Genomic DNA, 17441 nt, shown 5'->3' on the forward strand with positions numbered 1-17441 from the left:
CAACACATAATCATATGGAAATTGAATTCTTGAAATTTTGTTTGACTTCCTTTGGAAATCAATTTTTGATGTGTTTTAGTTTAAATAGTTGTTCTTTAGCATACGATAATTTGGTAATCAATTTTTGTAATCTATTTCTTGGGTTTGTGTTTGATTTCATATAGTAATCATTTTTGGAGTTTTTCCTATGTGAAACAGTTTTTGTGAATTTAGGTCGCGAATTAGAAGCAACCCTTACCCCTGCTATGGATTAGGCCTGGCAATCGAGTCGTGTTCGGGTTGGCGTGTCGCGGGTTGGCGGGTCAAAATATGTCAACCCAAACACGACCCATTTAAATATACAGGTCACGGGTTGGCGTGTCACGGGTTGGCGGTTTTGGAACATAAACCCATATATGACCCACGAACCCATTTATTTATACGGGTTCACAGGTTGGCGGGTTTGTGGGTTAGATTTGGGTTCGTAGGTCAGATTCCATAAATAAAATTAACATTTAAACATGAATAAATTTTTGATGGTTGATGCAAACATATCTGAATTTTAGACACTTAACAACTTAAGTCTTAAAGGCTTAAACATCCAAATGAAAATTAAAAACATTCATAGAAACATGTTCAATGCCTCAATCGCTCATACAACCATACGCTGATACGCCATTTGATTTAGGGAAAAAATGAGAAAAATCAATTGGTTACAAACTTACTTACGACCTTATGAGTTAGGACCACAAGTCAAAATATAAATACATTTAAAAATAAAAAATATTTTTTTTAATTAAAAATATAAACGGGTTGGCGGGTCAACCCATTTATTTTTTGAGAAACTCATATATGACCCGTTTAATAAACGTGTTGACAGGTTGGCGGGTTGACGGGTTGGCGTGTTGAAAAACTCAACCCAAACTCGTTTATTTCGTGTCGTGTCGCGGGTCGTGTCGTGTGTCGTGTCGAGAATTGCCGGCCCTACTATGGATCGATTTATAGGTGTGCAAGAGAAACGAAGAACGGGTGCGTCTGAATGGAGAAGGTGTAATGATGATCTGATTTAGGTTGTGGAGTAGTTAATGAACATGGCAGGTTCTTTTTTGTTTTTTTCTTAGCAGATGATGGTTTAAGATCGAGTCAGTCGATTGTAGATGGTATGAAAATGATTACTTGATGGTGTTGGTTACTTATTACCCCAGAGTTGACTATCTCCAAAGAAATCACAAACAGTTGTGAAGATGATGATGTTTGTAGGGGATGGCACTGATGGATGATGGGTCTATAATGGTGTACCCTTTAGTAATGCAGCAGATGAACTGGATTTGATATGGTGGTGGTCTCGGTGGTGTGAAGGTGATAACAGATTGGTGATATCGACGATGCATGGAAGGGTGAAAGAGGGTCGATAAAGTTGGTTAATGTAAGGATGGTGGGTGTGGTGGAGATGTCGGTCAAGAATGGAATGAGGGTGGGGAATTTTTTTTAAGTCAAAATTAGTAAAAAAAACTATAAAACAAAATAGAAATGGTGTAATAGTCTTTTTATCTAGGTTAGGACCAACCATATATGTTTTAGAAACCACGAGGATCATGTTTGTCAAAAATTAATAGGGACTGAAATTATTACTTTAGTAAACCATAGAGATTATTTATGTAATTTATATATATACTAATTTTGAACTATATGATGAACACGAGTTGCTTCTGATTGGACCACTTCTGATTTTTATTTTTTATTTTTTTTAAACGTCGTGTAGGCCAATAAGAATAAGATCGGTGTCCATACATGTGTTAAACACCTCTTTTTTCATCGATTTTTGAGTCGGTTGATCTTATACGTGTTTTTGTTTGAATATTGTCACCGATTATCTGTCTCCGATTACTTCTTACACCCATGACTCTTCCAGTTTTGTCTAAAAAAAATTAAAATGTTAAAAGAACTTTTAACTTACAAACTCCAACATCTTAATTTATGATACATTTTATATTTAGTATCAGTTTTCTTTACATGTTATTAATATTTTGATATTAAATATTTATTTTTATTAGTTATCTATTTAATTGAATTTAAGAGATAAATATGAATATAACTAATGAAAATTTATATCATTATGAAAATAATTTTACATTTTTTGGATGACATAAATATTAAAGATTAAAACATAGTATTGTCATATTATATTTTATTTTTTATTTATTTAAATATTAATGTCAATGTTAATATGACATGTTTAAAAATGTGACATATATCAGGGAATTTTTAGGACAATTAAGATAGATAAGTCAACTAGCTAATTTTTACATAATTTTTAATGAATTTGGTCCAAATCAATTTGAAATGATTATTTTGTTTTTTTTTTAATTTTTTGATATTTTTTATTTATTTTAGAATTTAAATAATTATAGAAAAATAAAATATCATTCGCCCCTCTCCACCGACCCCGCCCCCTTCACAAAAAATCTCTATCCTTTTCTTTTTTACTTTTCTCTCTCTCTCTCTCTCTCTCACACACACACACACACATAGAGACACACACAGACACACTCTTTTCTCTTTATCTCTTCTTCTTATTGATAGGTTTTTTAGGTTACAAAAATCTTATTTTGGCGGAAAAACTTAAACACTAAGTTCACATGCAACCTAAATGATCTATGTTCTCACTATGACTTGCAAAAAAAAAAAAATTGAATATCAAGAACCCTAGAAGTATATTGTTATTTTCAAAATTAAGAAAAAGGATATTATAAATTACATATCTTTAGTTTATTATAACAAATAAACTAGTATTCCTTCTTGATTGGTCTTTAGAAAGCAAGCACCAAAAGTCACATGCCTCTAATGGCTCACACCCAAACCCTAATAATTGGAAGCTAAATAGCAGAGAGGAGAGGGAAGGAATTTTCGGCTCTAAGCTCTTAGAGAAGGTATGGCCAAAATAAGAATCTATTAAGCGATTTATATTGGTGAGTAAGGAAGCTAGGATAAGGTAGGTTTCCTTGGATAACCTTTTGTAACACCGTAATTTTTCAAACAAAATTTTCATTTTAAAAATCACGTAATTCTCATAACATAGTTCATAAAACCCCAAATGACAATGTTTTCAAAAACACATATTCAGAAAATGTTTTAAACACAATCCAGGATCCTCAAAATGTGACTCCGCCTCGTGTGTACAATGAAGTCGGCGCCTTCCCGTGATCCTGAGAAGTCCCTGAAACACATAGCACATAACACGGTAAGCATGAATTTTAGTGAGTTCCCCAAAATACCACACACATCACATTAGCCTCTCGTGGCTATACTCGAGTAAGACCCTCCGATCAATGTGTCTCAGTGGAACCCTCCGGTCCCACAACTCGGGTGGACCCTCCGGTCCTAACTCAGTAAGCTCAGAATAATACACAATATAAATCACAAAGACATAATGTAGGACATCACAATACTCAATATAAACACATAAGACCCTCCGGTCATACAAAGATTACCACTCTAGATAAGTATAGTGAGAAGACTCACCTCGTAAGAAATCGGATAACCTCGAACTCAAATCACCAGTCTAGCATCCACCTAACACATACAAAAATTATCTCTAATTAATAACGGCTCTCAAAGAAGCTAGACTAACTCTTCTACAAACTCACAGAAGGATAAAAGACCATTTACCCTTCCATGGCCTTAATAGTCTATAAATTGACCAAACCTTAAAAGTCAACTAAAGGTCAACGGCAGCGTGTACGCTGCGCGTACAAGCCCTCTATGTTGGGCGTACTCCTTCGCCATGCATGCATCGGGGATTCTCGACCCTACGTTGCGCGTACTGGGATTACGCTCAGCGTATGCCCCAGTTTTGCTCTTCATACTCATTTGGTCTTAATCCGTTAAGACCTTAGCTCAAATCTCAGATCTGGACTCCCTAAAGGCTCATACTCTGTGACATCCCCAATTTCATGGCCAGAAAAGACCAATTTGTTTATGCTTTGTTTTTAAAATCAGAGTAATCTTTTAAAGAAAACAGTTGCGGAATTTGTTCCCAAAACAAAAATATGATAAGAATTTATCAAAGCATTTCTTTAAAGAAATGTATTTTCATTATATAACAAAATCTCGGGATGTCATGTTCAATACAGACCAAAAGCATAAACAGAACAAAGTAGACCTTACAACAGTTATTCATAATTACTGGCCTATAATCCAAAATCTCTCGTTATGTCAGCCAACTTATGCTCTCGTGCCATAACCTATAATACAAAGAAAACTGAGAGGGTCAGGCTTGGCAGCCTGGTGAGCATATAGGGTTTTCAACCCACAATAATATAATTATTATATTCAATTATCAAACAATCAATCCAATTACCCACCCCAATTATCTTCATTTATTTCTTAAAGATCTACCCTAAGAACCGATTACCCTTCTCCCATTCATTCCTAAGGATTGCCCTAAGGAATTGGCACAAAGTCTAGTGCTGTCAAGGTTCTTAGATTACCTCTGGTGAACACGCAGTTCACAATAATTAATGAACACCTAGTTCAACAACACCTAATGAACACTTAGTTCCAATATTACCCAATGAACACCTAGTTCAAAAACACTTAATGAACACTTAGTTCAAATATCCTTGATGAACACTAAGTTCAAATATCTAATGAACACTTAGTTTGAATATCCCTGGTGAACCCAATCACCTAAAGAACATAGAGTACGAAAGCTCTTAGTTCAAACAATGTGATAATAAAGTATATCTCGATCCTGCAAAACCACTAATATTATAAACACATATAAATCATATTTCTAAAACAATATATCCCATCCTGTCGATCCCCACATACTGACCCTATACAATGATCTTACGAGATCTAGCCTAAGGAATCGATATGAACCACAAACTGACGAAGCTGCTTCGGAAATTCCCTGGCAGCAAACGAGGATCAATAAAGACAAGAAATGAGGGGAATGGAATAAGTTTCACCACGAAACTTCGTTCGTAAAAGAAAGAACCACAAGACATTTTAAGTCATGGGTAGTTATCTAGATAACAATGCCTAGGCGTGGTCCGACTATCATGAGGTATTATACGCCCAAACTCTACCTATCCCAGCATCGAACTTTGCCTAGCAGTGGCCTGAATATCATGAGGTATTTCACCCCCAGACGCACCCTATCCAGCAATATAACACCATACATACCTAGCAGTGGTCTATTACCGACACACTTTATTAGGCAGTCTACAAAGTTCCCTTAATTACTTCATGAAAGAAAACGTTGACATATGAAGCTCAGTCGATTACTTCATAAAAGAAACGCTGACTCCAACGCTCTCTCTGTAACACTCTAAAATTCCAACCAATTTAAACTTTTCAAAAATAACCGAATTTCATAAAGTTATTACAAAAAGGTTTTCAGTACATTTATTATCAGAGCATTCCCCAGAACCACGTCATAAACACATAAAACACGAGGAGCGGTACGATCAGGCATTTGCCTTGCCATGGTCTCTTGAAGTACCTGAAACATTTAAACCACAACTGTAAGCCCGAAAGCTTAGTGAGATACCCCCAAAATACCAACCACAATACCATACACAATTCATAAGATATCATAACATAGAATAGAATAGCCATGCACTTCGGGTCTATTGTGTGACTGGTCCGCCGCACCGGCCTACAATCCACCTGGTCCACCCTCCGAGTCTAGCCATATACATCGAGTCTACAATGTGATTGGTCCGCCCGCACCGGGCCTTCAATCCACCTGGTCCACTCTCTGAGTCTACAGTATGACTGGTCCGCCCGCATCGGGCCTTCAGTCGGCCTAGTCCACTCTTCGAGCCTCGGCACGTCTGGTCCGCCCTCTCGGGGCCTTCAGCCTATCCGGACCGCTCGCTTGGCCTTCGGGACAACCGGTCCGCCCTGGGTATGTTGGCCTACAGCACAAAGCAGGATCCGCCTCAACCCAACCCCAGTCCAACAACCATGTGCACATAAACATACAATCATATATCGAATCACAATTAATCAAACCGATCTTAGCAGATCACATACAAAGCACATCCCTGCCAGGATTCGACCTAACCGGTCACTAGCATAGCATCATCCTATAAACTAGGATACCGAACCTAACCAGGTCTCTAACATATACCATCCTAACTACCAGGATGCAAACATAACATAACAACAACTACCCGGATTTCCATCCGATAAAGGGTCGGCCTTGGTGCCTTAGACCCTGTTGATATAGTGAGGGTAACTCACCTCGCAACTGCGGAAACTCTGAACTGAAGAAGCAGATTCCCGAATCACTGCCTCACCGAAAATCCCAAACTATCCGAAGCAGCAAAACAATCATTAGTCCAAGCACAATATCCTTCCAAGGGTAAATTGACCAATTTACCCTTAACTCAATCTGGTCCACGACTAAGGCCATAATCAAAATATGAAAGGCTCAACACTAGGTAAGCTCTCAAGCCCACTAGTGGCCCAAAGACCAAAAGTCTGAAGCAAAACCCAATATTGGCCCAATTTACTAAATTGGGCCCACCTCACCAAAATGGGCCTAGATCCAAGGTCCATAATAATTAGTGAGTCCAAAATACTCCATCCATAATGTCCAGTTACGGTCCAAGCTCTAATAGCCCAATAACAGCCCAATCTCTTAAGGCCCAAAATGAAAACCCAACAGAGAGAGTACGCTGGGCATACCCTCCTTGGTACGTTGGGCGTACAACGATGCTCGCGAATTGGGATCGGGACACAGACCGACTACGTTGGGCGTACTCCCGTTTACGTGGGGCGTAACTCCGCTGAACTACAACTTCTCATAAGATCTTAATGGCTTAAGCTCTTAAGCCCAAACTTTAGACCCATAGACCAAATATGCCTAGGATTCATAAAGTCTCAAACTTTATTACTTGGGACGTCCATAAAGCTCTTAATCCAAGGTCTTAATCCATTAAGACCTATCTATATCACATATGAGACAACCAAAGCCCTTGGGACCTCATTTTTCTTACTTAAGACCTCTCCTAAGGTCTAAAAGGACAGCTAATCTCAACCAACTCGAATCATGCATCAAGATGTGGTTTTGGGGACAAGAATGATGTCAAAACTTCACAACACATAGATCTACACATTATGATTGCCAATCCAGAGACTTTTTACCTCAAAAGGGCCTCAGAAGATCATGTCTTTCCAGATCTACAAGCTCCAGCCACTCAACTCCTTCTTTGACAACTTCCTCTTTCTTCTTCTAGACTCTCCTTTGCTAAAACAAGCTTTCCAAGGTCAAACACTCCAAACAATGGAGGTGGGACGGCTATCTAGGGTTTCTGAGGATAAGACAGTGTTTATGGAGGCTAGGGTGAGAACCATTATGTTCCTTATATAGTGGCTGGCCCTAAATTTAGGGTTTCTGGATGATAGACGTACGCTGGGTGTACATTCAGCACGTTGGGCGTACGTCGAGAGACCTCCGCGTTCCTTTCCTCTATTACGTTGAGCGTACATCCAGCTTACTTTGGGCGTACCCAGCCAAACACGTGCATACATGCTTGGCATGCACAAGACCCCTTTGCTAAGCTTCCCCCCTTAGGGACCATTGTTACCAATATCTCTAATTTACAACATCTCCTCCATCATAAGTCCGTTCCCGTCAAACTCTATATCCACATTAAGGACCGAAACGCCCTTACTCTTGATCTTGGGAACCCATAAATAGATATTTCAAGAACAGGGCGTTACACTCTCAAAATAAAAGTATGGGGACATACTACTAGAGTACTCCTGTATGCTCCCGTAACTGACACACAAAATTATCAAAAAAGACTTTGTACATGATAGTACTTCTGGCACATTATAGTACTATGGTATGCGAAAGACTCGTACCCGAGAACATAATAGTACCCTGGCACAAGCAGCACCCAAGACACAGAGCTTTGAAAAGGACTTCGTACGTAAAATGTACTTTTGTACGTAGGATGTACTCCACCGATCATCAATCTCACAACACGCGTACTCTTAATAAGAGGCTACCCAATGTCCAAACTTAATGGAACTAAACATCCCTATTTAAGTCTTAACCCATCACTAGGCAAGCCTACAATGCTTATAATCAATTTTCGATACTATCTCCGTTTGGAAATGCTAACTATGAGTATACTTAACACAAAGTTTTAAGTAATAATATCATATATACACATCTTAACACATATTGGACCATAACTGGTTCGTACGTTGTATATCATCAATTATATATATAACATACGTTTTGAGCAATAGCAAATAATTCACACACACACACACACACATATATATATATATATATATATATATATATATATATATATTTCATACTTTAATCAATACTCATATTAAAATCACGTTCCTAAAAGAGACTATACACATGATACCTTATCTAATGAACACATAGATCAAAAATACATAATCCGTACTCCTGGATCTAAAACTAACCTCTTGATCTGATTCATACTCCCAGATCTAGAACAAGTTTATCCCTTTACCCTTTTTATCCCATACCAACAATCTCATCTACCCATGCTCTACCCCACATACTTGTAGATACAAAATACATATATAGATTAACTCATTAAAACCTATATAATTCATCCATTCCACAATCATCTTAAATAAACAACAATATATACACATATAGCACGTATTTCATAGCAAATACTTAATATTTATGTGTAAGAAGAAAGTAACTACACACTCACTTGATCAGAAGATGATCAGACAACACTACGGCTTACAATGGTAGTATTCTTCGATGAAACCGGGATATCTTCACACACCAGACTTCTCGCGGGCAGAGCTTCGGCTCGGAAACTCTTTTCTTCTCGGGATCTTCAGGCTTCGAGACTTGCTTCGGGTCTCGAGGTTGATATCGGGGCTTCAGGGGGTTAAAATAGGGCTTAGAGAGTGTATCGGTAGTGGGAGAGAAGAGATGGAGCAACCATAATCGGTTGACCCTTGATTTCTATTTATAGGGCAAATTTCTCATTTTCCACGTCGTGAACAGTACTTTCACATCGTAGGCTTGATCTTCACTGCAGTCGTCATCGCAAGTTGGGTATGGCAAACCCCAGGAGGCATCAGAAGACATGCCACGTCGTGACCATTGATTTCACGTCGTGGTCTCTGACAGTCTTGGGGTTTCGCGCCCCAAAATTCAGAAATTCATAACTTTCGCATACGAACTCCGTTTTCAACATTCTTTATATCCGCGCGTAGGTGATATTATGATCTACAACTCTTGTTTAGACTTCGTCGGCTAATTTTGAATCTATTTTTAATATATTGTTAATATATAATTTTTAGTAGGTCGGGACAGGAAAACTCCGTTCGAAATTCATAACTCCTTCATCTGAACTCCGTTTTCGTCTATCTTTTTACCGTTGCACTAATATTAACGAGATATTCGACTATCATTTAGATTGTTTTGGCTAGAAATCACTCGATCTCAAATCGAGTATTCGGGTTGCATACCGCTAAGCTGAAACTTCGGAAAATCATAACTTCTTCATGCGAAGTCGGATTTGGGCGTTCTTTTTATGCACGCTCTCGGTTTAACGAACACTACGACTTTTGTTTAGATCACTAAGGCTAAAAATCGCTCCAAAGTAAATTCACTTTTTATGTTATTTAGTGTCATGTCGGTTCTGTTGCGAAACTTCGACAAGTCAGAACTTCTTCGTTATAACTCGGATTTCGGCGTTCTTTATATGTACGTAATCCTTGTAACATATACTAAAACTTATTTAAGATTATTCATCCTAAATAATCTTCTATAAAAAATTTATTTTTGACGCTTATCGTCTCTAAATTGACTAGCCCTGATCTACGTGCGTTACATACTCCATAACGTTTGTGACTTTAAGCCTTTGCATGGTTGATAAAGTCAAAAACACCAAAACTCTCACTCTCTATTCTCAAGAATGCTCATATCTCATGCATGGGTTGGTTTAAACATCCAAGTCTCGATTTTTATGACTCTACACCACTAAAACACTCAAAGGAGCTGATAATAAACTCTGGAGCTCAATATCTCATAAAACATCCAAATTTGGGACTAAAACCCTAAAATGAACTAAAATGATGCACAAATCAAAAGGGTAAGAAAGCTTTGAGCTTTATACCTCTAACTGAGGCTCCAACCACAGATAAGCTCACATCTAAAGCTTGGACTCCCACTCCTTCCTCTTCAAAGCTCCTTCTTCACTCCAAAAAAACCACAAGAACACTTAATAGCTCACAAATGGACTCACAAGCTCAAGGGACGAGAAATTAGGGTTTGAGAGGGTTGATGTTTGGGAATGGTGGCCAGAAATGAGGCCATCATGTCCTTTAAATAGGGACACACCCTAAATTAGGGTTTTTCACTATGGGCCTAATATGCCCAGTGTACTAGGTGGCTTCCACGTCAAAAAACACGCACATGAGTACTCTGAGCGTACTCACGCGTACGCCCCGCATACTCATTTACCACCTTTTCTCAAATAAGGGCCAAACTTGACAATTACCAAAAGAACAAGAGTTTATAAGGTATACCTGGTCTTGGGATATTACAATTCTCCCCCATTAGAGTTAGACTTTGCCCTCGAAGTCATCTTTTGGAAATAACTTTGGGTACTGCTCACGCATCCCAGAATCCGGCTCCCAAGTCCACTCGGACCCCTTCCGATGTTGCCACTAGACCTAAACCAAGGACACATCTTTATTCCTCAAGACATCCACCTTCCTATTTAAGATCGTTATCAGCCTCTCGATGTAATTCAGACTCGCATCAATCTGAATGTCCTCTAACGGTACCACTTCTGTCTCATCGACTACACATTTCCTCAATTGAGACACGTGGAAGATGTTATGTATCTGGCTCAACTCTGTAGGTAGCTCCAACCGATAAGCTATCTTCCCCACTCTGGCAGTCACTCTGAAAGGAACAATATATTTGGGACCTAAATTTCCCCGCTTCCTGAATTGGATCACCCCTTTCCACGGGGATACCTTCAGGAGGACAAAATCTCCCACCTGGAACTCAAGCTCGGAGCGTCGTCGGTCTGCGTAAATCTTCTGGCGACTCTGAGCTGTCAGTAACCTCTGTCTGACCTGCTAAATTTGCTCAGTCGTTTTAAGCACTATCTTTGTGCCACCCATCATTCTCTGCCCTACCTCTACCCAACAGATGTGAGTCTGACACCTTCTCCCATACAAGAGCTTAAAGCGAGGCATACCAATACTGGAATGGTGGTTGTCGTTATAAGAAAACTTAGCCAAGGGCAAATAGGTGTCCCAACTTCCTCCGAAGTACATAACACATGCTCGCAACATTTCCTCCAGCATCTGAATCGTCCGCTCACTCTGCCCGTTAGTCTGTGGGTGGTATGCGATACTGAAGTGCAATCGGGTACCCAAATCCTCATGAAACCTCTTCCAGAATCTGGAAGTAAAATGCACATCCCGATCTGACACTATCGAGGTTAACACCCCATGTCGTGCCACCACCTCTCTCACATAAATCTCGACCAATCTCTCTGCAGAAGAGCTCTCACTGATAGTAAGAAAGTGAGCACTCTTCGTCAACTAGTCCACAATAATCCATATCGCATCGACACCTCGCACGGTCATCGATAATTTGGTGATAAAGTCCACGGAAATCTGATCCCACTTCCACTAGGGAATCTCTAGAGACTTTAACGGGCCATGTGGATGCTGGTGTTCCGCCTTAACCCGACGAGGTGATATAAGATCTTGCAGTCGTAGTCTTTCACTATATCCAACCACCTCCTCTGTCTCATATTCAGGTTGGGCTGATCCATGAGGTACTTCAGACTCTTGTGGTCCGTGTATATGGTGCACCAGACTCCATACAGGTAATGGTGCCAGATCTTAAGGGCGAACACCATCGCCCCCAACTCTAAATCGTGGGTGGGATAACTCGTCTCATGAGGCTTCAATTGCCTCGATGCATAAGCTATTACATTCCCCCTCTGCATCAACACCGCACCCAATCCCAATATAGATGCATCACAATAGACTACAAAGTCATCCACTCCCTTGGGAAGGGCTAACACCAGAGCTTCACATAATCTGTGGCGAAGAGTCTCAAATGAGGCCTGCTGCTCAGGCCCCCAAACAAAAGCAACACCCTTTCGGGTCAATCCGGTAAGAGGAACAACAATCTTGGAGAAATCTCTGATAAATCTCCGATAGTAGCTGGCCAAACCCATAAAACTCCTAATCTCAGACGGGGATCTCGTCACCTCCCATCTCATAACCGCCTCAATCTTGGCCGGGTCGACCAATATCCCATTCTGATTAACGAGATGCCCCAGGAACTGGACCTCTCGTAACCAGAAATCACACTTGGATAATTTGGCATAAACGCTCTCAACCCTCAATACTCCAAGAATTTCTCATAGATGCTCCTTGTGCTGCTCTCTGGACCTTGATTACACCAGGATCTCATCAATGAACACGATCACCGATCGATCCAACATGGGCTTGCATACCCGGTTCATGAGATCCATGAACGCCACCGATGCGTTGGTGAGCCCGAAAGGCACCACCACAAACTCGTAATGCCCATAACGAGTTTTGAAGGTCGTCTTCTGGATATCCTCCTCGCAGACTCTCATCTGATGATATCCAGACCTCAAATCAATCTTGGAAAACCAAGATTCTCATTGCAATTGGTCGAATAAATCGTCAATCCTCGGTAGCGGATAACGGTTCTTGACTGTCAGCTTGTTCAACTCCCGATAATCGATGCACATCCGGTGTGAACCATCCTTCTTCTTAACAAAAAAGATAGGTTCTTCCCATGACGAGCTACTCGGTCTGATGAAACCCTTCCCCAGCAGCTCCTGGAGCTGTGAGGATAACTTCTGCATCTTTGGTTGTCACAACTAGGAATTCTAATGCTTTTGTAAACATTAACAATGATAACATTTGTGATAAAAACTTGAAAGTATGCATGATTTTTATTCAATAACACCAAAGTTCCATCAAACACCCTATGCAAACACTTCAAATAGTCAACAAAAGATTGGAAACCCTAAAAATCCCGGCTTAAGTCTATTATGGACTAGGATTTTCTTATTGGGCCTAATGGACCAATAAGCCTCCAATTTGACTATATTGGGCTTAGGAACCTTAAATGGGCTCTAATTAGACCCACTTGCATGAAACTTAACATTTTGGACTATAATGGGCCATAAATCCATTCTATTATACAAAAATTGGGCCGTGAGCTACCCTAAAGGCCCAATGGGCCGAAAAATAATATTGGGCCTATGGAAATTCGATCAAAGCCAAGATTTGAGCCTAAAAATCATTTTCCTTCATCCCATTTGGCCATTCTCAACCCTAGCTAAAAAAAGGAGAAATGAATGAATAAATAGAATTGTGACACATCATTTTTGCTTATGGGTTAATTAGGGAATTACCCAACAAATAACCATGCACAATCTCATGTATCCATGCATTTCTCTCTTTCTCCCTCTCTTCTTATCACTCTCGGCCGAGAGATCCATAAACACATACCAACAATTCATTTTCAAACTCACTCATACTCTTCTTCAAGATCAAGGAAAACTATCTTCTTTCTTTGTTATTTTCGTGATCTTGGTGTGTGATCCCAAGAGTTCTTCATCAAGTATAACCATCCTTGGTAAGTTGTTATCATACATAAGCCTTGATTTTTATTCTTAAGATAAGAATACTCTCTCATATGGCTTCATTTCATGATCATACTTCCCTAGAACCATCTAAGTGCAAGCATCACCTCAAGGAGCTCACTAGGGCCGAGAACTACCTCATCTTCTTCCATTCTTCTTTAAAACTGAGAACAATAAGCAAAGGTGAGTTCATACCCCCTTGTTTTCGGTTTTTACTTGTTTTTGGGGGAGAATACAAGTACTATGTGTTGATCTATGTGTGTATGCTTGTTATATGTGATTTCTTTGGTTTATGTTGTGAAAATATGATATTATTTGTCAAATCTTGAAATCTATGGCTAAAGTGTGAAGGATACATGAACAAATAACAAAATAAACAACTTACTTCAAAGATCTAAGGGTCTTTAGGCCCAAGAAGTGAAAACAAAGTCAAAATCCTTATAAGTGTCAATTTTGCAAAAATAACAAAGATTTGGGTAAAATATGACATTTTTGGCTCTATAAGGGTAAAATGGTATTATTCACATAAAAATCTGAATTTTATGAAAATAACACTTTTCTAGGGGTCAAAAACATAAATTTAGCTTATTGGGCTTTAATTTGGGCCTCACGAGTTTTTGGGCCCAAAGTTGCGAAAAAATGAAGTTTTGAGGGACTAAAATGGAAAAATTAACAAACTATGAGTCTAAAACGTGAATAAACTATTTGTAGGGGCTGAAAATGAGTTTGATGCAAAAATTGGACTAAGAATGCAAAGTTTTTGATTTTGGGGTCAAAATTGTAAAACTTACGGGATTTGAGCCAAAAATGTGAACTCGTTACAAATAAAGGCTAGAAATGTCAAATACAATAGTTTAGGGCTGAATTTATTATTTCAAATAAAGTTTGGGTCTAAAACGTCAAGAAAAACGGTTTAAGGACCAAAAATGTCAATTTTCATAAAAGGGGACTAAAAGTGCCATTTTTATAGATAAAGGGGTTGAAATGATCAAACTAAATGCTTTTGGGTCAATTAGATGAATATTAAATTATTTGGGTTAAAGATATTAAGTTTATAATGCATGGCTATATATATATATATATATATATATATATATATATATATATATATATATATATATATATATAACCAAAGCTGTCACACCCCCAAACCAAGGATGGCGGAAACGTCCGGGGGTGGAGGACTTCATGTAGAGTATCAGAACAACGAGTATAATAGTGCTCAAAGTAAATACAACCATCATAAATATAATTGAAAAAGTTACACCAAAGTATATGTTTACATGATTCAAATCAATTACATTATGATACAAAATGAACTGTTTGACAAATTATCGTCCCATCCTCAAAACGTGGTTGATTTCCTGTTTCACTGAATTCCTGAGAATACAAGTAGTTTTGAAAAGTGTCAACACAAAGGTTGGTGAGTTCATAAGCTTTTGACGGTAAGAGTTTGAAAATCGATCTTTGTAAAAAGATGTATGTTACCAAGAAAAATCCAATATTTTCCTTACATAAGTTATGTGGTCCTAAATACCAGGACCGAAATCGAACAAGTATTTGTCATACTTAAAGATATAAAAGTGGTTTTAAATCGGCATAAAACCCTTTCTGATTTGAAAGCGTACAAGTATTTTTCCATACTTAAGGTAATTTCTATGAGTTAAATCGACATAACTAGCTAATTTAAAGTTAGAACCCGTAAATCTTATGATTGTTAATACCACATGTGAGCTATCATAACCATACTTGACATAGACGGCCTCGTAATACGACGTTCTTCAGGCATCACCGTTAAATGACACTTGTCACCACAGACCTGCCGGTCTAGCTGTTGCAAGCAGCCCTGGTGTGGGTTTGTCAAACCCAATATAGATCTATACACAACTATCACGTTCTCCCTACAAGAGACTCTGGTTACAATTTACAGGACTTTTTGACTTTGTTACTTTGGAAGTAACCCGAAGTGAATGACTCACAAATTTATTCATTAACAGATTTACGTGAACTAAACTGAAAACCTTTGATAAATAAGTTTGAGAAGTAAATGATACATAAACTATACCTATTATAGTTTATCCGAAATGTTTGTAATGTATAATAGGGGTGAGCAAAAACCGAACCGACTAAAGAAAAACCGACAAAACCGCAATAAACCGCACCCGGAAAACCGAAACCGATGCAAAAACCAATGGTGCGGATTTAATTTTTGCAAAAACCGAAGGTCAACGGTTCGGTGTGGTTTCTATCCAAAAAACCGGTCCACCAAAACCGAACCGCACCACAAGCGTGTATAGTAATAAATCAATCAATGAATATTATATACATGCTATTTAAAATACTTATAAACGATAATATATTTATTATATGTTTATTTTGTGTTTTTGTAAGACTATATGGGGTGCAAAAGAAATGTTCTATTGTTAGCTAAACGTACTAATCGATTACATGTAATAAGCTTGTAACAAATTATTTCAAAATCAACCAACCTTCAATTATTAATTAGTTTCGGAGTAGTCACAAGTTATATTTTAAGCGACTTATAGTTTTTGTTTATGTATTTTTGTTTTGAGTTGAAAATGAATGATTTTAAAAAAAAAACAGCACAATAAAAACTTACATGCATATGGTTTTCAGTTCTTACGGTTTTAAAAAACCGTACCAAAAAACATAAAAAACTGCATCAAATTCTAAACACGGTTTAAAACCGAAACTGCACCGATACAAACCGAAACCACATTTAAAAACCGAAAACCCGAACCATTGCAAAACCGCACCCAACGTTTAAGAATACAAAAACCGCACCATGCGGTTTGCGGTTCGGTTTGGCCTTAAAACCGCACCAAACCGCACCATGCTCACCCCTAATGTATAAGAACTGTTTTATGAAAACACATTAGTGTTATAAATCCATAAATTATGCTTATTATAGCTTAATATACGTGTTCTAGATGAATGAATAATCTTATCATGAATGACTAAGTTTCAGTTTATAATGATAAACTAACAAGGAAACACATTCAATATTTAGAACTTATTGTTATGCACTTTGCTCAACATAATACAAAGTGTCATGAAAGTTATATGATGTTAACTAAATTTAACCTTTCTGTGCTGTTTTAGAAAAGTCGTAGAAAAATCATACGAAGTCGAAAACTAAATCCGTAAATTCTGAGAGTTCCCAAAATGTGTCTAGTTTACTCATAATTTTTATCATGATTTTTAATGACCTCCAACTTGGGTGAAAAAGTCCATAATCACAGACTGGTCCGGATTGGTGTTTGAAATGATAGGCAGTTTTGTAAAAATCACCATAAATTGTAGAGAAATATTATGGAGATGTGAAAGTAGTCATTTTAAAGCTAAGAACTGGAAGTAATTGCACCTAAAACAGTTTTGAAAACTAAAATGTTTAAGTTGTCCAAAACAGTCCGTGAATGGAGTCCAACTTTTCTGATGAAAGCTGTTAGAAAATTTTAGTTATGTTCTTGGTGTTTTAACTTGTATTCCCCCCCCCCTAAAAACTTAAGAAAACATAAAAATGTAGGGGTATGAACTCACCTTAGGTGATTTCAGTAGATGAGTGTTGAAGAAGAGAAGTGTCCAACTCAAGAACACTTGAAGAATCACTTGAAGATTCGAAGATCTAACAAGAATGTGATGATGTTTGTGTAAGCAATCTATGATTTTAAGTAGATTTAAGTGAAATAATCACAAGGAGGATGAATTATACTTACCTAGAGAAGATTAAAGCTTGAAGATCAGCCT

Source organism: Lactuca serriola, chromosome 9 (genome assembly GCF_051521515.1).
Source record: "Lactuca serriola cultivar US96UC23 chromosome 9, Lser_US96UC23_V15, whole genome shotgun sequence".
NCBI classification, from domain to species: domain Eukaryota; kingdom Viridiplantae; phylum Streptophyta; class Magnoliopsida; order Asterales; family Asteraceae; genus Lactuca; species Lactuca serriola.